The sequence below is a fragment of the Martes martes genome (assembly GCF_963455335.1).
Source record: "Martes martes genome assembly, chromosome: 5".
NCBI classification, from domain to species: domain Eukaryota; kingdom Metazoa; phylum Chordata; class Mammalia; order Carnivora; family Mustelidae; genus Martes; species Martes martes.
Window position 1 is genome coordinate 37,133,986 of NC_137892.1, and position 23,551 is coordinate 37,157,536.

A 23,551-nucleotide genomic window follows, 5' to 3' on the forward strand; every position below is an offset into this window, starting at 1 on the left:
CCTGAAAAACATTAACAAGGTTTCACAGAATCATATCAGTGTTGATGTATAGACACAGCAGCAGCAGCAAACTTAGCCAACTATGGCAGTCATAGATGATGGGGCTATTTGGGCAAAGGCAAACTTTAGCAGAGAGGGTAGAGAGGTACTGGTTCTAAAGTCCTTTGCCACACCACAGTCAAGAGATCAAATTCACATGGATAATGTCTATTGTGAAAATAACTGCAAATAATGCATGCATCAGACTTTGTAGTTCTGCAAACAGGCAGAGAAAAATGTTGTCAGCATTTAATACTTTTAAATGCCAAGAACGCTATTTAGAAATAAAATATGAAAGAGCTTCAATATTCTCCTACACACAAAAGTTATTCTAATTTAATCCAATTTGTCATGCTGCATAGGTCCCCATTCACTGCAGTCGCCTGATTTAGGTGGTTCTCTTCTTATAAATACATTGTGTTAAAAAGTTTCATTTGTGGGGGTGCCTGGGTGGCTCAGTCGTTAAGCATCTGCCTTCAGCTCAGGTCAGGGTCCCAGGGTCCGGTGATGGAGCCCGACATCAGGCTTTTCCCTCTCTCACTCCCCCTGCTTGTGTTCCCTCTTTCATTGTCTCTCTCTCTCTCTCTCTGTCAAATAAGTAAAATCTTTAAAAAATGATAGATATTACTATTGGTTATAATATGGTAAGGATGAACAAAATAATCAAAATATTTTTTAAAATACTAAGAGCTAAACTAATGAGCATTTACAAAAATGACAGACAGGAACACTCAGTGTGTTACTATGAAAAAACAAGCTATTTGTTTTAATTCCTAATTCTACTTCAAATTAGAAGGTATTTAGTATTTTTCAGCTTAATGATTGTTTATTATCGCTAAAAAAAGAATGTTGAAAATTATCTTAGTATGTTTCAGAATACTATTTAAATTATATTATAATTAAATTTTGGGATTCTATGTGGTTGCAAAACTGAGTCAAATATTTTGAGTACAACTAGATCCATACAGCTGGGAATATTTAATGAATTCCTTTTTATTTACCAAGAACTTTTCATAATTTCTCCTTCCACATGCTTATATCCAATCCAATTCCATTTATAAATTGGGGACACGGTATATTGCTATTACCAAAAAAAGAACTGTAATGGGGACATAGCCATAATTGAATTTACATCTTAATTATTTACAGTCTTCTCTTTGCAGCCTGAATATTCTATGCCTCAGAGCTGTTTTGCAGACAAAATAACATCCAGGATTAGTAACGTAGATACTCTTTTGACATAAGTGACAAGTTCTTTTTGGTAACTTGCAAAACTTCTCAGTAAAATTTACTTCATCTAATAATGAATTCCACAGATCTATTATAGAATAATCTGATGCTAATTCTGATGTTTTTGAAATTACTTAAATGCTAAAGATACCTAACTGCTATCATTTACCTGACCATTTTTGCTTTAGTGGCAATTCAGGAGAAACTATTTTAAATCAACTATCTTTAATAAATAAACATAGATGGTCATGGGTGTCTAAAAAAATTCAAAGAATTAGTGTAAGACTGCTCATTAGGGTTTACACTGCTACTTTCCAAGTATCTGGCATACAACCACATACAAAGAGAGATGAAATAGAGACATCAGGGTGACATGGGTGGCTCAGTCCGTTAAGTGTCTGCCTTTGGCTAGGGTTACGATCTCAGGGTCCTGGGATCAAGCCCCGTGTCAGGCTCCCTGCTTGGCAGGGGGTCTGCTTCTACTTCTCCCTCTGTCGTTCCCTCCCCCAGCTCATGCTCTCTCTCTCCCTCTCACTCTATCAATCTCAAATAAATAAGTGACATTTTGAGACTTAAATAAGAAAGTAAACCATGCAGAAATCAGAGACAATCAGGAAGTGCAAAGGCCCTGAGGTGGAACAATCTCACTGTGTTAAAGAACAGCAAGACCACAGTGGCTAGAACAAAATGAGCAGGCAAGAAAGAGAATGATAAAAATGAGGTCACAGAAGCAGGGAGGACCAGAGGAGGTCACAGAAGCAGGGAGGGTCAGATCCTGCAGTGTTTGCAGGTCACAGTAAGGAGTCTGGGTTTATTTTAATTGCAATGGATATTCCCACAGGATGTTGGGAATGAGAGAATGACATGATAGGAAGTTTGGAAAAGAGGCTCTAAGGACGCAAGGAAACCATTTCAGTCTGGGCAGGGTCTGATACCAATATACAATTATAAAATTGACTCTCTACTGCCTAATTTCTAAGATGAAAAGTAAAATTTGTTAGGAACAGAAAAATCAGCTATTTAACTGGAGTGGAGCAGATGTGGCTAGAATGAAATACCTGAAACTGCTTACCTGAAGGTTTACCTCAAGTACCAATTTACAGAGGTTCTTTGTGGATGGTAAACTAGAGAAAAATGCAAAAAGTCAGATTACTATGAAATACATATACCACCTTGTCTCCCTTCCTTTCCCCTTATCAACAGCTTGGCTCCTGGGTGCTGTTATGAATAGAAAAGCATGATGGGTACCACAGGAAATAAATACCTTCTTCTAAAGCAAAATGCTGCCATCTTGAGGTTTCCAGAGAACAAAAATAATGCAAAAAACAAAACAAAAAATTCCTGTTTCTGTTTGTCATTTCTATATGCAAGGTATTTGATTTGGAGGAAATAATGATAAAGACCATTAATTTAAAAGAATCAAGAAGTAATCTAACCAGTCACACTCTCTTGCTTTGCTAGATCCAACCTGTGCGCTATTAAATAGAACCTGTTTACAGTCGATTTTGAAAATTTTTTAGTGGGCCATAAGTTCATTTTGGTAAAAAGTGTATGTTTGTTTTGGATTTTTGTTCCTCCTTTGTAGGAACTAACACTAGGCCTAGTACCTTTTCGAATGATAAATCTCCTGCATCCCTTTCACAATGATATTCAAGTTTTTTTTATTTATTCAATTTTGATCATTTATATTCTAGGAAAAAAGCAATTTCCCAGATTTTTAAACTGTCAGAGTTATACATAATATTCTTCCATAAAAGTTTTAGTCTAAAACAAAATTTTTTTAAAGTTTTAGTCTCTCTTCTGCCCACTGATACATATTTATTCTTTTTCTTTTTTTACTTTCTCCTTTTATTGCAGGATTTTGAGCAGAAGAATGATAAACCTGGACTCTGTCCCAGGAAGACAACAATCACGATAATGTATAGAATGGATTAAAAAGGAGAAGACATGGGAACACCATTTAGGAGACAACTGTGCCATCTCAAATTATTGATGACCAGAGTCTGAGCCAGGGGAAAAGAGACTTAATGGATCCCGCAAAATAAATCAGTAGGAACTGATGACTACTGATATGTTTATAAGAGAAAGGAAAAGGTTAACATGATCTGCAGTTTCTAGCCTAGGATGATAGGAATGTCCTTAACCAAAGTGGGGAGAATAATGATTTCCTCTGAGGACATCTGAGAGTTTCAGGAGATAGAAGGATATCCTTGTGAAACTGTCCAATCAGTCTGGAGCTATAAATACAAACCAAAGCTAGGGATTATAGCTGAAGCTGTGAGAATATACAAGATCAGCTGGAAAAAATATACAGAGAGAGAAAAGTGAGTGCATTAAGATGTCAATAATTGAGAATTTCTTCCAACGACTTACTTTTGGGCACCTGAATAAATCACAGAGCACAAGGAAAAGCCAAAAAAGTACAGAATTTTAAGGAAGAGGTTTAGAAACAGCATAGCAGAGAATACGTAACATACTAAAATGATAAAAAAAAATTTGCTATGCTAAGAAATTATAATTTACCACCTTAAATAACTTTGCCCCAAAATTATTAATTTCTATTTAAATCAACTTTGAAGAATAATTTACATAAAATAAAATGTGCCCATCTTAAGCAAAAAAAATAAAAAATAAAAAAGATGATCTAACTACACAAAAAGAGAAACTTTGATGTGCAACAAAGTACCATGAATAAACTAACATAAAAACTGGAAAAAATATTTCCAATACCCCTGTCATAGGACCAATTTCCCTAATACATGAGCACTTAAAAATCAATAAGAAGGCCATAAAAGAAAAACTGATCAGCTGAAGTTTATAAAAAATTAAAACATTTGCTCTGTGAAAGGCTCTATTAAGATGAAAAGACAAGAAAAATAGTTGCAAACCACCAGGGAATTTCATCTGGAGTATATAAAGAATTCTAAACTCTCAATAGCAAAAACAAACAAGCAAATAACCCAGTAAGAAAATGAGTGAAAGAGATGCTTGAGTGGTTCAGTGGGTTAAGCATCTGCCTTCAGCTCAGGTCATGATCCCAGGGTGTGGGATGGAATCCTGGATGGGGCTCCTTGCTTAGCGGGGACCCTGCTTCTCCCTCTGTTTCTGCTCTCCCTCTCTCTCTCATAAATAGAGTTTTTTAAAAAGAAAGAAAGAAAAGAAGGAAAAGAAAGAAAGAAATAGAAAATGGGTGAAAGACATGGGTAAAAAGACATTTTACCAAAGATGAGTTATGAATGGATATTAAGCCCATGAAAGATGTTCAGCATTACTTACTACTAGAGAAATGCAAATTAAAACCACAGTGAGAGGGGCACCTGGGTGGCTCAGTGGAATAAGCCTCTACCTTCGGCTCAGGTCATGGTCTCAGGGTCCTGGGATCAAGCCCCATATCGGGCTCTCTGCTCAGCAGAGAGCCACTTCCCTCTCTGTCTCTGTCTGCCTCTTAAAAAAAATAAAAATAAAAATAAAAAAATAAAACCAAAATGAGGTATCATTACACAGCTATCAGAATGTCTAAAATAAAAAAACGGTGATAATATCAAACATTGGCAAATATACAGAGAAAATACATCATTCATACACTACTGGGGAATGTAAGATGGTACAGCCACTCTAGAAAATAACTAGGCAGTTTCTTATAAAACTGAACATGCATCTGGCCTACCATTGCCCAGTAGTCACACTCTTAGACAATTATCCCAGAGAAATGAGAACTTACATTTCACACAAAAAACCTGTGCAAGAACGTTCATATCAGTTTTATTCACAACTGTTAAAATTGGAAACAACCCAAATGTCCCTTGATAGGTGAACAGTTAAACAAACTCTGGCATATCCATAAAGTGGAATACTACTCAGCAGTAAAAAGTCATAAACTACTGATGAAACAACTTGGATGGATCTCAGGGTCATTATGCTTAGTAGAAAATTCCAATCTCAACTGGTTACATACTATATGCTTGCATTTGTATACAATTCTTAAAATGACAAAACTAAAGAGATGGAGAACAGATCAGTGGTTATTAGGGGACAAGGACGGGTATAAGTGCAACCATAAATGTGTAGTACAAATAAGTTTCTTTTGGGGGATAAGACTTCTGAATCTTCATTATGATGGTGGTTACACAAATCTATATATGAGATAAAACTGCATAAACTTTACATACACAGAGGAAGAAAAACTGAAGAAAGTCTGTAATCAAGTTAACAATTTTGTGCCAATATCAGTTTCCTGTTTTTGATTTAATACTATAGGTATATAAAATGTCATGATTGGGAATCACAGACCTGTACGCCTGAAACAAATAATACATTATATGTTAATCTAAAAAAAAAGTCATGATTGGGAAAAAATGGGTAAGGGGTTCACAAAGCTCTGCATGCTATTTTAGCCACTTCCAGGGGAGTCTATAATTATTTTAAAACAAGAAGTTTTAATTATGAGTAAATATGTTATTGCCTAGACTGACGGACTGATAAATATTGAAAAATTGTTTTTAACTTTATTTACATAGTATAGTGACTGTTTTTGCAACATCTAATTTCATTATTTAATGTGTGAAAATAAAGGAAAACAGGAAAAGAATCACTATGAAAATGATACATCAAGAGAAAAATAAGCAAAGAATTGTAAGAGGCCATTTAGCAAGAGACATACAAAATGGTTAATAAACATGTGAAAAATGATCACGCTCATTCCTTAATAAAGAAATACTAGTTAAGGGGTGCCTGGGTGGCTCAGTAAGTTAAGCATCTGCTTTTGGGAGAGAGGAGTCAAGATGGTGGAGAAGTAGCAGGCTGAGACGACATCCGGTAGCAGGAGATCAGCTAGATAGCTTATCTAACCATTGTGAACACCTACAAATCCAACGGGAAATCGAAGAGAAGAAGAGCAACAATTCTAGAAACAGAAAATCAATCACTTTCTGAAAGGTAGGACCTGCGGAAAAGTGAATCCAAAGCGACGGGAAGATAGACCCCGGGGGGAGGGGCCGGCACCCGGCAAGCGGCGGAGCGACGGAGCACAAAATCGGGACTTTTAAAAGTCGGCTCCAGTGGGAGACATCGCTCCAGAGGCTAAACCGGGGGGAAACCCAGGCGGGGTCAGCATAACCCCAGGTCCCGCAGGGTGACAGAAGGACCGGGGGTGTCTGAGTGCCGCAGAGCTCGCAGGTATTAGAGCGGGGAAGCCGGCTACAGCGACAAAGCCGAGGAGTGAGCTCTCAGCCCAGGGTTACCTTGTGCCGGTCACAGGCTGGGTGGGCTCGGAGTGCGGCTGGAGGCCGCGGAGATGGAAGCGACCAGGCGCTTTTCTCCAGGTTCCAGCAACTGACCACTTTCCTACCGGCGCAACCGCAGGCCAGGGAGGCGGGGCGGTTGGGCGCTTTTCTCTGAGGGTGCACTGAGGAGCGGAACCCCAAGCTCTCGGCTCCTCCTGGCTGAGAGATTGGGAGGCCGCCATCTTCATTCCCATCCTCCGCAACTCTACGGAAAGCGCTCAGGGAACAAAAGCTCCCGAAAGCAAAACCCGAGCGGATTCCTTAGCCCGGCCCCTGGCAAGGGCGGTGCAATTCCGCCTGCGGCAAAGACACTTGAGAATCACTACAACAGGCCCCTCCCCCAGAAGATCAACAAGAAACCCAGCCAAGACCAACTTCAGTCACCAAGAACAGCGGAATTCCACAGGAGAAGACAGCAAATCTTATCTAGACAAAATGACAAGGCGGAAAAACTCACCTCAAAAAAAAAGAACAAGAGGCAGTACTGAAGGCTGGAGACCTAATCAATACGGACATTGGTAACATGACAGATCTAGAGTTCAGAATGACAATTCTCAAGGTTCTAGCCGGGCTCGAAAAAGGCATAGAAGATATTAGAGAAACCCTCTCCGGAGAGATAAAAGCCCTTTCTGGAGAAATAAAAGAACTAAAATCTAACGAAGTTGAAATCAAAAAAGCTATTAATGAGGTGCAATCAAAAATGGAAACTCTCACTGCTAGGATAAATGAGGCAGAAGAAAGAATTAGTGACATAGAAGACCAAATGACAGAGAATAAAGAAGCTGAGCAAAAGAGAGACAAACAAATACTGGACCACGAGGAGAGAATTCGAGAGATAAGCGACACCATAAGATGGCACAACATTAGAATAATTGGGATTCCAGAAGAAGAAGAAAGAGAGAGGGGAGCAGAAGGTATATTGGAGACAATTATTGGAGAGAATTTCCCTAATATGGCAAAGGGAACAAACATCAAAATCCAGGAGATGCTAAGAACGCCCCTCAAAATCAATAAAAATAGGTCCACACCTCGACCTGATAGTAAAATTTACAAGTCTTAGTGACAAAGAGAAAATCCTGAAAGCAGCCCGGGAAAAGAAGTCTGTAACATACAAGGGTAAAAATATTAGATTGGCAGTGGACCTATCCACAGAGACCTGGGAGGCCAGAAAGAACTGGCATGATATATTCAGAGCACTAAACGAGAAAAACATGCAGCCAAGAATACTATATCTGGCTAGGCTATCATTGAAAATAGAAGGAGAGATAAAGAGCTTCCAGGACAAACAAAAGCTGAAAGAATTTGCAAACACCAAACCAGCTCTACAGGAAATACTGAAAGGGGTCCTCTAAGCAAAGAGAGACCCTAAAAGTAGTAGATCAGAAAGAAACAGAGACTATATACAGTAACAGTCACCTTACAGGCAATACAATGGCAATAAATTCATATCTCTCAATAGTTACCCTGAATGTTAATGGGCTAAATGCCCCAATCAAAAGACACAGGGTATCAGAATGGATAAAAAAACAAAACCCATCAATATGCTGCCTACAAGAAACTCATTTTAGACCCGAAGACACCTCCAGATTTAAAGTGAGGGGGTGGAAAACAATGTACCATGCTAATGGACATCAGAAGAAAGCTGGGGTGGCAATCCTTATATCAGATCAATTAGATTTTAAGCCAAAGACTATAATAAGAGATGAAGAAGGACACTATATCATATTCAAAGGGTCTGTCCAACAAGAAGACCTAACAATCTTAAATATCTATGCCCCTAACATGGGAGCAGCCAACTATATAAACCAATTCAAAGAATTGGTTTATATAACAAAATCAAAGAAATACATCGACAGTAATACAATAATAGCAGGGGACTTTAACACTCCCCTCACTGAAATGGACAGATCATCTAAGCAAAAGATCAACAAGGAAATAAAGGCCTTAAATGACACACTGGACCAGATGGACATCACAGATATCTTCAGAACATTCCATCCCAAAGCAACAGAATATACATTCTTCTCTAGTGCACATGGAACATTCTCCAGAACAGACCACATCCTGGGTCATAAATCAGGTCTCAATCGGTACCAAAAGATTGAGATCATTCCCTGCATATTTTCAGACCACAATGCTCTGAAGCTAGAACTCAATCACAAGAGGAAATTTGGAAAGAATTTTTTTTTGGAAAGAAAGAATACATGGAGACTAAACAGCATCCTTCTAAAAAATGAATGGGTCAACCAGGAAATTAAAGAAGAACTGAAAAAAATCATGGAAACAAATGATAATGAAAACACAACGGTTCAAAATCTGTGGGACACAACAAAGGCAGTCCTGAGAGGAAAATATATAGCAGTGCAAGCCTTTCTCAAGAAACAAGAAAGGTCTCAAATACACAACCTAACCCTACACCTAAAGGAGCTGGAGAGAGAACAACAAAGAAAGCCTAAACCCAGCAGGAGAAGAGAAATCATAAAGATCAGAGCAGAAATCAATGAAATAGAAACTAAAAAAACAATAGAACAAATCAACAAAACTAGGAGCTGGTTCTTTGAAAGAATTAATAAGATTGACAAACCCCTGGCCAGACTTATCAAAAAGAAAAGAGAAAGGACCCAAATAAATAAAATCATGAATGAAAGAGGAGAGATCGGGGCACCTGGGTGGCTCAGTGGGTTAGGCCGCTGCCTTCGGCTCGGGTCATGATCTCAGGGTCTTGGGATCGAGTCGCGCATTGGGCTCTCTGCTCAGCGGGGAGCCTGCTTCCCTCTCTCTCTCTCTGCCTGACTCTCTGTCTACTGTGATCTTTCTCTGTCAAATAAATGAATAAAAATATTTTAAAAAATAAATAAATAAATAAATAAGAAGCTTTAAAAAAAAAAGAAAGAAAGAAAGAGGAGAGATCACAACCAACACCAAAGAAATACAAACAATTATAAGAACATACTATGAGCAACTCTATGCCAACAAATTTGACAATCTGGAAGAAATGGATACATTTCTAGAGACATATAAACTACCACAACTGAACCAGGAAGAAATAGGTAACTTGAACAGACCCATAACCAGTAAGGAGATTGAAACAGTCATCAAAAATCTCCAAACAAACAAAAGTCCAGGACCAGACGGCTTCCCAGGGGAATTCTACCAAACATTTAAAGAAGAATTAATTCCTATTCTCCTGAAACTGTTCCAAAAAATAGAAATGGAAGGAAAACTTCCAAACTCATTCTATGAGGCCAGCATCGCCTTGATCCCAAAACCAGACAAGGATCCCACCAAAAAAGAGAATTACAGACCAATATCCTTGATGAACACAAGTCCTTTGGCTGCATATTTGTGTCTCTCACGTGGCAGCAATGTCAACATCCCCCTAGTCAGTCATTTCTTCTAGAAATTCTACTTGAATTTCACTTTCAGCACTATCACTTTTTGTTTTTTCACTGCTCTTTCATTGTTATTAGCCAATTCTCTCTTTTTTATTAACCACAAAATGTCACATGGGTTTATCAATAGGAAACATGGAAGCAACATAAATCATGTGCTTTATTGTGTGTGGGTGAACTGAGTAACAGATGTACAATGACCAATAACCAACAGATTTTGAAAGAAATGATGTGACTGGTCACTGGTCTGAAAAGGTAGCAGCAACATTTCCTCTTTGAGCAATTACTTACATGGTAAACTGAAATCTGAATTGTGTTCGGGTTGTTTTTTTTTTAAGATTTTATTTACTGGGCGCCTGGGTGGCTCAGTGGGTTAAGCCTCTGCCTTTGGCTCAGGTCATGATCTCAGAGTCCTGGGATCGAGTCCCTCATGTGGCTCCCTGCTCAGCAGGGAGCGTGTTTCCTTCTCTCTCTCTCTCTGCCTGCCTCTCTGCTTACTTATGATCTCTCTCTCTCTGTCAAATAAATAAAATCTTTTTTAAAAAAAAGATTTTATTTATTTATTTGAGAGACAGAGTGAGTGAGAGAGATAGCACATGAGCAGTGGCAGAAGGAGAGTCAGAGGGAGAGGGGGAGAGAGAGAGAGAAGCAGGCTCCCCTGCCAAGCAGGAAGCCTGACATGGGGCTCTATCCCAGAACCTGGGATCATGACCTGAGCTGAATGCAAATGCTTAACCAACTGAGCCACCCAGGTACCCTCTGAATTGTGTTGTTGAGAGTCTAGTATTGTTTAACTAAACTATAGCAACTTAAATTCAGGCATAACAAAACTACACAAAGAAAGGACTGACTGTTGTAGCTTAACCAGAATTTGAACCCAGGCAGTCTGACACAAGAATACTGTCTCTTCAACCCATAAGAGACTCTTAATCTCGCAGAACAAACTGAGGATTGCTCAGTTTGGACGGGGGGTGGGGGGGTGTTGTGGTGAGTGCTGTGAAGTGTGTAAACCTGGCGATTCACAGACCTGTACTCCTGGGGCTAAAAACACATTATATGTTTATTAAAAAATTAAAAATTAAAAAAAAAGAATACTGTCTCTTAACCACATGGCAATAATACCTCTTAGAAAAAAAAGTGTAGGTATATTAAAATTATACATATGTCATTACAATAGAAAAAAATTAATGGTTAACATATAATATGATCTGATATTTGAAAATATAAGTTATTGACAAAAACAGTCATTTATGTGTGTATTAATATATTTAAAATCTGTAGGAATATTCACCAAACTGTTGTACATCAGTAATTATCACAGAGCTTGGGTGCAGATTCTGAGACCTTTATCTTATATTATATATTCTCTCTATATAGAGCCAGCATGAAATATTAAGTCAATGGAAGGGAGGACAAGGCGATAAAGGACAAAGGAGGAGAAAGTGATGGAGGACGAGACTGCTGTCAATGTTGGGGGCTGTACAATGCAAGTAAGACAAGGCTTGTGACACTGAGAAACCGCCTTCATAAATCCTCTCGTCTCTTCTCTTTCAGTCCCTTTCCTTTCTAATATGCTCAGATATACCTCATTTTGGTTAAAAAAATTTAAAAGTTCCTTCACCCTGTGGATTCCTCCAGTTCCCATTCTTGGGATTTTTTTTTTCTTTTCTTAATGGCCAAAATCTCAAATGAACACTTTTTCTTCTCTACCCAATCCTTCCCGTCATATCATAACCCCGTTCCCAGAACAGTATCTACGCTGACATTGTTCTCTCAAATGTCAGCATGGTAGCAAAACCACCTCCTTCCCACGGCCGCCCCTTCCAACCTGGTGCAGACATGGCGAGGGGAACCGTCGGGATCACGCAGTGAGGTGTCCTGTGTTCTGCCGGATGCTGAGGTGAGAAGGCAGCTCTGAGTAGAGGCCGCCAATCACTCAGGAACAAGCAGGGCCTATCTCTAGACCGGAAACTGGAACTAAGGAGGCAACAGAGCGGCAGCGGGCGAGTGTACAGGCGGAGGAGTTCTGACCGCATTCCGGCCCTCAGCGTTGTTGCAGGACCCGGATGTTGGAACGTGTTGGAACCGGATGGAGCGTGGCCGGAACAAGATGAAGGGCTGTGAGTTTAAAAGAAGGGGGTCGGAGTTCCCGGCTCTGCGGTCCTCCATCATGATATTTGCAGGACAGTATGTGATTGCATAAAGAAATCAACAGTCTTGGGGCGCCTGGGTGGCTCAGTGGGTTAAAGCCTTTGCCTTCGGCTCAGGTCATGATCCCAGGGTCCTGGGATCAAGCCCTACATGGGGCTTTCTGCTCCTCCTCCTTCTTCTCTCTCTCTCTCTCTCTCTCTCTCTCTCTGCCTGCTTGTGATCTCTGTCAAATAAATAAATAAAATCTTTTAAAAAGAAATCAACAGTTTTCCCTCATAAAATGACGCCTTTATTACTAAGTTCAGAGTACAAATACATACCCGTACTCTGTATGTATACCACGAGGCGATCAGAATTGGCGTAGGTGGACAGGTGATGCCCCAGATCTTATGCAGGTGAGAACCTAAATCATCTTCCCCTCTGATGGAAGGAATAAAGGAAAAGCCTAGTATAGGAAAACCCCTTCATTGTGGCTTCCCGTGTTTTTCTACCCCATCCAGAGCAGCCCAGAGTGGTGACTGAAGAAGCTCCAGCCCGTGAGGCTGTGACCAGTGGAAAAGGGGAAAGGAAACTCTAGTAGCTGCAGCCACTGGGCCTCCCCTCTTCTGCCTGGGTCCTTTTGGGCTTTGAAAAAGGGTCGGAATGAGACCCTGCTGGCTGTACAGGAGGGAAAGGGATGGATCCAGAGAAGGGGTTTACATTGCAGCAGAGACCATCTACCACAGTGCCAGGGACTTCAGACAGTGATCTTGGGGAGGCCAAGTCCTGGAAGACTACCCCCAACGTCCTGTCGTGCCTAGCCCCAAAGTAGTAAAGCCCACGTTGCTCCACAGACCTCTTTCATTCTCAGTGGACATAGCCCAAGTTTCAGAATGAAGAATGGTGCTACGACCAGACATATTTGGGCCCTGTAGGGATGGGGGCATCTCTGGAAGAGAAAGAAGTATCCCTAAGAACCTTGGGATTGTGGTGACATTAGAAAGAGCTTCACGGGAAGGGAATTTTTCCACATCTCTTTACCAACCTGGCTCTTTCTTTTCAGCCTCAGCTCATGGGTCACCTCCTCCCTGAGGCCCTCCAAGATTGCCCAGACAAGGCCCACTCCCTTCCAACTCCCCAATAATCGTGGTTATTACCTTCTTTGGGTCCTGAAAATAATCAGAATTAATTATTTTGTAGATTTATTTCTTTGACTTGTTTATTGTGTCTCTCTCCCAAGTGATAAATTCCATAAGAAGAAGACCATATCTGCTTTATTTCCTGCTTAGTTTGGTTCCCTCCCCTCTCCAACAAAAAAAACAAAAAACAAAAACAAAACACACAAAACCGAAAAAGATTTAGTGATGGTGAGGTAAGCCCAAACAATACTGGAAGGGAGGGAACAAGGAAGAGAGACAGGCAAGAGAGGAAAGCCAATGAAAAGAACGTCAACGAGCAGGTCACCACTGGGAGCAAACTGGGCCTCAGTCATCCAAGGGTAAGGGGACTATTACATTTATCAAACATCTCCTGCATCTCACTGGTTGAGGAGCCCATAAGAGGTGTTAACACATTTCTGAGCATATGCCCAGTCTGGCAAAGACCCTCAGCAGAGAAACTTAGGTATCTTGTGTAGGAAATGTGTACAGGCATCCTCCAGAGCAGGCTGGGCAGACACGGGCTGGGCAAGAGGTGTAGACTAGGCCTGTTACAGCATCAGTTCACAGATCAGGCTCTGGCACCTGGTGTATACTCTACAAACTACAGCTGAATAAACAGTAGATTGATACATGAATGAATAAAAGAGAAGATAAGTGGGTTTCTAGTAATAAGGTCAGAAAGGACTGGTTTTTCTTTCTTGGTGTTGACCTTAATTTTTTTTTTAGAGATTTTATTTGAGAGAGAGAGCACAAACAAGAGGGGTAGAGAAGAGGGAGAGGGAGAGGGAGAAGCAGACTCCCTGTTGAACAGTGAGCCTGACATGCAACTCAGTCCTAGGACCCTGAGATCATAACCTGAGCTGAAGGCAGATGCTTAATTGACTGAGCCACACAGGCACCTCTTGCCCTTACTTTTGACCCCAATTCTTTACATTCCTTTTCAGCCAGACTGAGAAAGATCTATTAGATTTTTTGCCATGTGCATTTTCCTTCTCTTCCTCCACACCTTCGCTGCATTATACACCTTCCAGAGAGAGGTGTTTCCCTATGCTCATGCTCAAAAAAAGCACTTTATGATTGACTTTATCCCCGCTCACTTTTCAATGAGAAAAATATTGCTAGGTTTCTTGGAAATAAATATAACATTACTTATTGATCCAGTTTTCCTGGTATGTAAGCTATTGCCTATAAATTAGTTGGCCTACTCTTAGAAGTTGCATTAATTCTTTTGGGCCAATTGAGAACCCTTTAGTGCACAAACAGCAAGAAAAATTAAATTTACAACATTGCGCACTGGAACCATTAATCTAGATCAGCACATACTAGGAATCACTTCCACCATTCCTCCTTTTTATATAGTTTTCATCAGGCCTATGAATAGGACATCTTGTCCTGGGCAAAGTATTATATCTTCAAGGTTTTCAAATTCTTGATTAATAATAGTAAAAATCTTTTAACCTTAAATGAAATTGCTGATGTGTACATTCTTTTTGTTTTTCTCCCACAACTCTTGGTTCATATGAGCTTGGCCTAATTCTATCACATTGCAAATGCTCTGTGAAAGTGAACTTTATGTAAGCAGTAGTAATGCATTTGAAGTCATCAAACACATTTGATTATATTTTCTAATTGCTTTCTATAGGACCTCTCTCTCATTTGTCATAATCAAGAGGTTTTTTCTGGCTTTATGATGACCTGCTATAATACTGAATAATAAATGCAATTTTCTTGGCAAAGGTCATCTAAATAGTATTACTTGAACTTAAAATTATTAAATAAATCCCCTTTTCTTTATGGTTCCTCTGATGGTTAAGTTTATGTGTTAAATTGGCTAGGTCATGGTACCCTAGTTTTTAACCAAGCACCAATCTAGATGTTGTGATGAAAGTATACTTCAGGTATGATTAGTATTTAGATCAATAAGCTTTGAGTAAAGCAAATTACCCTCTGTAGTAAGTCCCATCCAATGAGCTGAAGACCTTAAAAGAAGAGAAGGAGCAAAGAATTCTCCAAGTAGATTGCCTTGAAATGTGAGACTGCAGCATCAGCTCGATTCCTGGGTCTCCAACCTACCATCAGTCTGTCCCGGAGATTTCAGATTTGCCGGCACCCACAATTTCATCAGCCAGTTCCTTAAAATAAATTTCTCCATATATACATATGCAGTTCCTAAATCGCAGAGGAAGCAAATCTTCAGAGGAAAGTCCTATATCAGTTTTTGTAGGTTTGGAAGGATTGTGTCCTTGCTTCTCCTCTGTCCTTCCAGCCATAATATTGAGTATTAAGAACACAAAAATGGAAAGTCATGGGCACTGCTCTGAAGTTCCAATACAATAAGATGATAGCAAAGATAGAAGAGATACAGAGGCATGCAGAGGGAGGTAGTCATTACCCAATGCCAGAAGAAGCCAGTCACAGTTAAGCTGGATCTTGAGAGATTTAGTAGGAGTTCACTAACTGATATATGAACAAGATCCTCTAGACAGTTATAATATTTGATTGAAAAATATGACAACTACCTGTTATACTCATGAATTCATTCAACAAATATTTATTGACTGTATGTTTTTTGCCAGAGATGGTTTTGTCCTTAATTTTGACTCATGTTTTTACATCCCCCTTCCCAGGCTAGGCAAAGTCCATCACATTTATTCTGCTAGATGGCTGTCTTTCACTGTTCAGCTCCCATCACGTCCCATAGGAGATGTTGGGGATAAAATGGTGAGTAAAAACAAACAAATGAAAAAGAATTGCTTAGGATTCACTTTAGCAACCCGTGACAGAAACCCCCAAAATAACAATGGCTTAAGCATAATAGAATGTTATTTTTCTCTCATTGAAATGTCCAGATCTATCATCTAGATTTGGAATGATAGAATTAGGCTTCATTTACCTTGCTGCTCTGTCAACCTCATTCTGCAGCCATCACTTGTTTAAAAATGGCTGTTCCAGCTCTGATTCTTTTGTGTATCTACATTAAGCCAGTAGGAAAGAGAAAAGGAGGAGGAGATAAGCATTCATCTTCTCTTTACAGACACTTCTGGAAGTCACATCTATCATTTTCACCAAAATCCCATTTTCCAGAACCTAGTTATACAACTACAACTAGTCTTCATTAGTGGCAGCCATATGCCCAGCTAAAAGTTGAAAAAGGAAGACAAATATTAAAGACAATGGACTGTGTTGCAGAAGGGAGAGAATCAGAATGAATATCACTTTGAAGGTTACACTCTTAGGCTGAAAAATAGGGTTGAGAAACAGAATTATTGTTTTAACGTCTTTCAAAATCTTCACTTACAATTACATTGTTTTATTTTATTTTAAAGATGTTATTTATTTATTTGAGAGAGCGAGAGCATGAGCAGGTGGAGGGGCAGAGGGAAAGGGAGAAACAGACTCCTACTGAGCAAGGAGCTTGATGTGGGACTTGATCCCACTTGGGATCATGATCTGAGATGAAGGCAGACGATTAACCGACTGAGCCACCCAGATGACCCTACATTGTTTTAATGATAGTCATTTACAGCTTAGTTATTTAGGAAAAAAAGTATACTTGAATTTCTATAAAAATTAGGAAACAAATTTTTATTTTTTGTGCAAGTTAATCGATCAATGGTTAAGACTGTTGGTTTTTAAAGGTGAATCCCTACCCAATAGGTATATCTTTATTCTTTCTCATTTTGAATTCTTCAAATGATACATGTAAGAAGAAATCACAAACACTGAAATCTCAAAATAGAAGTCAATAACAAAGTTTCTCACTAATAGCAAAAGTCTGAAACATTTTTAAATTATTGTATTAAACCATTTCTATGTGGTGGACATGGAGAAGCACTGCTCATTCTTCCCTCTCAGAGAAACTGCCATGAGGAGGATTATTCACTGACATGCCTCTGGATCCTTGCAAAGTTCACACAAAGGCCAGAGAGCCTCTGACTGTTCAAAGCCATTGGCTGAAGACAGTGAGAGTATGAGAGATGTAACCTATGAATTTCCAAGCCTGGTCCTCAGGGAAACTTTCAACTTCTGCTCTCAGTCTTCACATGCCAACTCCACATGAAAACGCCCAGGCATCCTTCTTGAAAATCAGAGACTCTGGAGAGAGAATGGCTTAGTTGACAGTTAACAGTAATTGCCAGACTTATGAGGATCTCGAACTACCTAGCGCCAGTCAGATTGCTAGGCGACTTGTAACCACATGAATAATTCTAAGCAAGACCTGCAGAAAAATTGCCTGTCTGTGTCCAACACACATTGCTGACTCACAAAAACATGAGCAAATCAAGTGGTTGCTCTAATAAGCTACTAAATTTTGGAGCTGTGTGTTAAGAAGCAGGAGATAACTGACACTAAAAAAAATAAGGTACTTTGTGGCTGAAGATTGACTATACACACACACACACATATATATATACATATATATGGCAAATACTAACAAGATGAAAGTCCAACTTCCTATTTTAATATCAAACAAAATAGATTTTAAGACAAAAGCCATTGTAGAGTTAAAGAGAGTCAACATAATTCTAAACTGTATACACCTAATAAACTGTTCTCAAAATATATAAAACAGGAAAAAAAGAAAAAGATGGAACTACAAGAAAAAACAGTAAATCCAACACCATCAACACAACACCATTAGTGATTAAAATAGATCAAGCAGATGAAAACAATAAACAGAAAGGAAATTTGAATGCACAGTTAAAAAGCTGGATTTGGGGCATGTGGGTGGCTCAGTGGGTTAAAGCCTCTGCCTTCGGCTCAGGTCATGATCCCAGGGTCCTGGGATCGAGTCCTGCACCGGGCTCTCTGCTCAGCGGGGAGCCTGCTTCCTCCTTTCTCTCTGCCTGCTTCTCTGCCTACTTGTGATTTCTGTCTGTCAAACAAATAAATAAATCTTTTAAAAAAATAAATAAAAATAAAAAGCTGGATTTAATCAACATATGAAGACCCCTATACTCTGTAGTAGGAAGAATCTGATGTGGTCCCCGAGATTCCCACCCCTTAATGTGCGTGCCCTGTATAATTCCCTCCCCTTTAGCTCGTGCAGGACCCATGGATATGATGAGATAGATACTTATTTGATCACGTTATGTTACATAGGACTCCGTCATTTCAGACTGGAGAGAGATTCTCCTCCTGGCTTTAAAAAAAGTAACGTGCCATGTATGAAAGGACCACGTATCTAGGACCAGAGGGGGCTCTAGGAGCTGAGAGCAACCCCTGGCCAACAGCCAGCCAAAATATGAGGACCTCAGTTCTATGATGACAAGGAATTGAATACTACCAACAACCTGAATGAGTTTGGAAGACCCTGAGCTGCCGATGAGAAGACTGCTGATAGATACTTCAATCTCAGTCTTACGACACCCTGAGCAGAGAACCCATGCCCAGACTTCCAACTTACAGAAACGTGAGATAATAAAAATGGATGTCATTTTAAGCCTCTAAGATTGTGTTAATTTGTTACACAGGAATAGAAAACTAATATACACTCAACCATGAGAAAAGTATATTCTCGGGATATCTGGGTAGCTCAGTACTTTAAGCGTCTGCCTTCTGCTCAGGTCGTGATCCCAGTGTCTTGGGATTGAGTCCCACATTGGGCTCCTTGCTCTCCAAGGAGTTTGCTTTTCCCTCTGCCTGCCACTTCCTGCTTCTGCGTTTGCTCTCTCTCTCTTTCTCTGACAAATAAATAAATAAAATCTAAAAAAAAGAAAGAAAGAAAAGCATATTCTGGGGCACCTGGGTAGCTCAGTCAGGTAAGTGTCTGACTTTGGCTCAGGTCATGATCTCAGGGTCCTGGGATTGAGCCCGCTTGTCCTTCCCCTCTCTGCCCCTCCCCCCACTCGCGCTCTCTTTCTTTCTTTCAAACAAATAAATGAAATCTTTAAAAGAAAGAAAAGAAAAGCATATTCTTCTCAACCTCCCATGCAATATTTATTAAAATTGATCACAAACAATATCTTAGAGCTGGTTCCAGCAAATTTCAAAGACTGATGTCACATAAACTATATTCTTTGATCCCAGTACAATTAAAACAACAATCAAAATTCATAAATTTGGGGGAATCCAGAAGTTTTCAGTGCCCAAAGTTAGCCTAAAAATGTTACGACAGCTGACTATACATGAGCAAAAGCCTGACAGCAGGAGAAAGAGGCCACCATGAATGGAAACGTTGGATTCAAGGACAAATAATCGTGATCAAGGACTGGCTCAGCAGTGGTACCTATGCCCAAACAGCTCACAACAGGCCACAGACTAGCTTCCCTTCCACAGTCAGTGGTCTGGGGCAGCCGAGCAGCTACTTGGCAGCAAGACCAGCAACGACTCTGTGATGTTTTTCTCCCTACTATCCCAGAGTCAAGAAAGCCCCCAAACACCTAACATTATCTGAAGAGAAGCAAGTAAGAGGGAAGAGAAATTAAAGACTGAGCACCGAGCCCAAAGAAAATGAACATCCTCAAAAGACAATTAAAATGGAAACAGATACTATTAGATGCAATTGATTGACAACTTTTAATTTTCTTTATTTTCCCGGCTGTGAAGCACAGGTGGCTAGTGAGGTATTTTTTTTCCATACCTGAGAGGAGTGTAATAAAGAATTTTTTAACACACCATGCAAAATTTTCTTTAAAACTCATTTAAAAGAACAGTATACTTAAATCAATTATAACGTAGCTTCTCCTAGCAGGTGTCTGTTTGTCAAGCCTGTTTCTATACTGGGATCTCAAACTCAAAAGCTTAACAAGGACCAGCATATAACACAAATGAAAGAAGCAGATTAAGTTTTAAAGAATAGGATATGGTGGAGTGTTTGGTAACCTGAGGAGCATATACCCCCCCAAAAAAGATCTAAGATTCTGTGGACTGTTTCCAGCGGGCTACCATTTTTGCCTCTTCCATAATATGCAATAGGCATGCATATTCGTTATTTCTAATACAGTTTAATCAAATTAGGTCATAGTTCAATAGTTTTATATCTGTTTCCCCTGCAGTGATATATTCCAAACGCTGGGAACAGTTTCCTCTTCAACTTTATATCCCCAGGACATATCCCTTAGCATACAGTAAGCCTGTAGTAAATACCAGTGGTGGAAATCGTGAATGAGGGGCCCATAGCAACAAATCATCCAGATCAATGCATTAGATGAATGATGGCAAGTGTAATCAAATCACATACATGAGCATGAAGCACCCCACAAAGTTCAGCCTCTCTGCCGTGTGACGTGCAAACAACTGACAGCTCTCTGCTTAATGACAGACTGTAACCTGAGATTCTAGAAGCTCAGGGTTTGGAAAGGCACTAATTTCTTTCATTTTTAATTAGGTGACCAGTGATTAGATTATTATTGCTAGAGACAAGCTGATTAAGAAGTCACTGACAAGTCGTTTGTCCTCCTCCAAGGGCTGTCACAAGGATACATTTACATAACGACAGCTTCCCAGCTGGGAACTCTACTCTCTACTAGTGTCACTTCTGGCAATAAATGCTGGTCCCTCACTATTTGGGACTTCAGTAAATTTTCCAAGCGGGAGCTAGTCTAGGGACAATTCTTACTGAAAAATCTTAGAAATGGAAATGTACCCAAAGAGAATTTGCTAAGGCCTCTCTCTCTCTCTTTCCTAGAAAGTAAGTTTCTTTTTTTTTTTTTTAATTAACATATAATGTATTATTAGCCCAGGGGTACAGGTCTGTGAATCGTCAGGCTTACACACTTCACAGCACTCACCATAGTAGAAAGTAAGTTTCTTAAGGATGGTGATGACAGGATGGTGGAGGAAGGGGAGGGTCCATCAATTCTGTCTTAGAAAGAACGCTTTGGGGAACTGGTTAAAAGACCACCACCTTAAAGGGGGTGGGAGGTATAGGGGAGTGAGTGAGTGAGTGCGGGTGGGGTGTGGGCTGAGTTGGAGAGTGGGGGATGGGTGTGAGTAGGAGGTTCTCTCCTAAATATTTGAAAAGCAGGAAAACATCTTTCCACTTGATAATTTTTTTTAAGTAGGCTCCATGCTAGAGCCCAATGCAGGGCTTGAATTCATGACCCTGAGATCAAGAACTGAGCTGGAATCAAGAGTCAGATGCTTAATTGACTGACCCACTCAAGCGCCTCTCACTTGATAAATTTTTCAAACTAGAGCAGCCCCAAGCCTCTAGGTGGTCTTGTTACTTTTATTTTTTCTTATTTTTCATTTTCAAAAGCCTCTCAAGGCTCATTGTGTTTCTCTCTTTTTACACAAACAGTTGATTACATTCATTAAATGAAATGTTCAGTGGGATAAGACAGAGAGAGAGCGGGAGAGAGAGAGAGAGAGTCCCACCTCAGATTATTTCAGATTAGTGAAGCCTCAGTTGCTTTCTAAATGGAATGCCATTAATCAAGTCCCTAAATTGAATCACAAAAAAAGACAAATGGAAACATTGAACTTCAAACACAACCTTCAAAATAGCTGAAAAATTTAGGAGAAACTAGCTCGTTTGGAGTAAGTGTTCCAAATTAAAGAAAATTCTAATTATATAAAGTAAAGCAAACTGTATTTTTCAGTGCTACCAGGCAGAAATTGCTCTGGACTACTTCATCATGTTCTATCCATATGTCTGAGATTTTCTGAAACAGGGGAAACATTTTTGGTGCATTTTTTACATTATTAACTTGTTTGGTAAATTCGTGTTTTGTTTCATTTTTTTTTTAAGATTTTATTTATTTATTTGAAAGAGAGAAAGGGATCACAAGTAGGCAGGGCAGCAGGCAGAGAGAGAGGGGAAAGCAGACTCCTTGCCCAGCAGAAAGCCCAGTGCGGGGCTGGATCCCAGGACCCTGAGATCATGACCTGAACCGAAGGCAGAGGCTTTAACCCACTGAGCCACCCAGGTGCCCCCAAAATTCATTTTTTTCCATAAATGATCATGATGCTCAGTATGGAGTCCAAACGGTGGGAGTACATCAAGATAGAAAAGGGTATATTCCAAGAACATAGGAGTTCAATATCACAAAATGTACTAATGAAGATCACCATATTAGCAGATTAAAAGGAAAAAAAGTAACACCAATCATTTATTTTCTCATGTGATTTGAGCAGGCCTTGGTAGATGTACTCCAACTCTGCTCCCTACGGTTTTTGTTGATGTGGCTTGACTGCAGCTGTCAATTCAAATTCCAGGTTAGCTCATTTCTATGGAGCAAATTCATATGTATTGCCCTCTAGAAGGCTAGCTACAATTTTCAGGGGAGCCTCAGTTCCTTTCCACAGGGCCGCTTGAGCTTCTATCCAGCATGCAGCTAGGTTCCATAAGCACGTGTTCCAAAAGACCAGGATGGACATGGCAAGACTTCTTAGGATTTAGTCTTGGACATCAAATGCCCACAACATTCTTAGTCTTAGTCAAGCAAGTCTCTTAGGCAAGTCTAGATTCAGGGGAAAGAGACTACATAGTCTGGTTTGGGACTTCTATAGGAGTTGTGTGAGAATACTAGCTGCTTGCACTTGATGATGATGTGGTCAGTGGAAGGGGATAGCACTCCCTTTTCCGGGGGACAGAAGTCACTGATCCCAGGAGAAGCTGAATCTGGGTACGGCCTCTCCAGTTGGCAGAGAAAGTAAACTGATGCCAGTTAGCTTGTCAACCAGCTGATTCGGTGAACCCCACAGTGAGAATTTCAGCCAATCTCATGGCCCTTCAAGTCTATTTGACCATTGCATCCGTTGTCCTGGATGCTTCTGGGGCCCCTTCAATCTGGAAACTCACATCCTTCGATTTTTGAATGATTCGGTTCTCTCTGTTATCTCTTCTTGAAATTCTTATTGTTTGGTCATGGGATAACGGACTCTTCCTCTAATTTTCTTATCTTTTCGTTCCCATTTTCCATCTCTTTACATCTTTGCTCTGCTTACAGGGACATCGTCTCAATTCCATCTTCTAATATTCTGTTGAGTTTTTTCCTGCTGCTGTGATGTTTTTAATTTCCACATCTTCTTTTTTGTTGTTGTTCTTTATAAATTGTTTATCATCCTCTTCTTGTTTCACAGTTACAACATTCTGTCTCTCTGAGAATATTGAAGATAGTTTTGGGTTGGGTTTTGGTTTAGTTCAGTTTTTTTTTTTTTTAAGTTTTCTTCTACCTGGATAGCTTCTGTTTCCTCCAAGCTGCTGTTTTCTGTTTGTTTTTGTCCTTATTTTTCTTTGTTAGCTTTCTTCATATACCTGGAAATCCTTAGCTATCTGCCCTTGATTAAGAATAAGGAACCGGGATGCCTGGGTGGTTCAGTGGGTTAAAGTCTCTGCCTTTGGCTAAGGTCATGATCTCAGGGTCCTGGG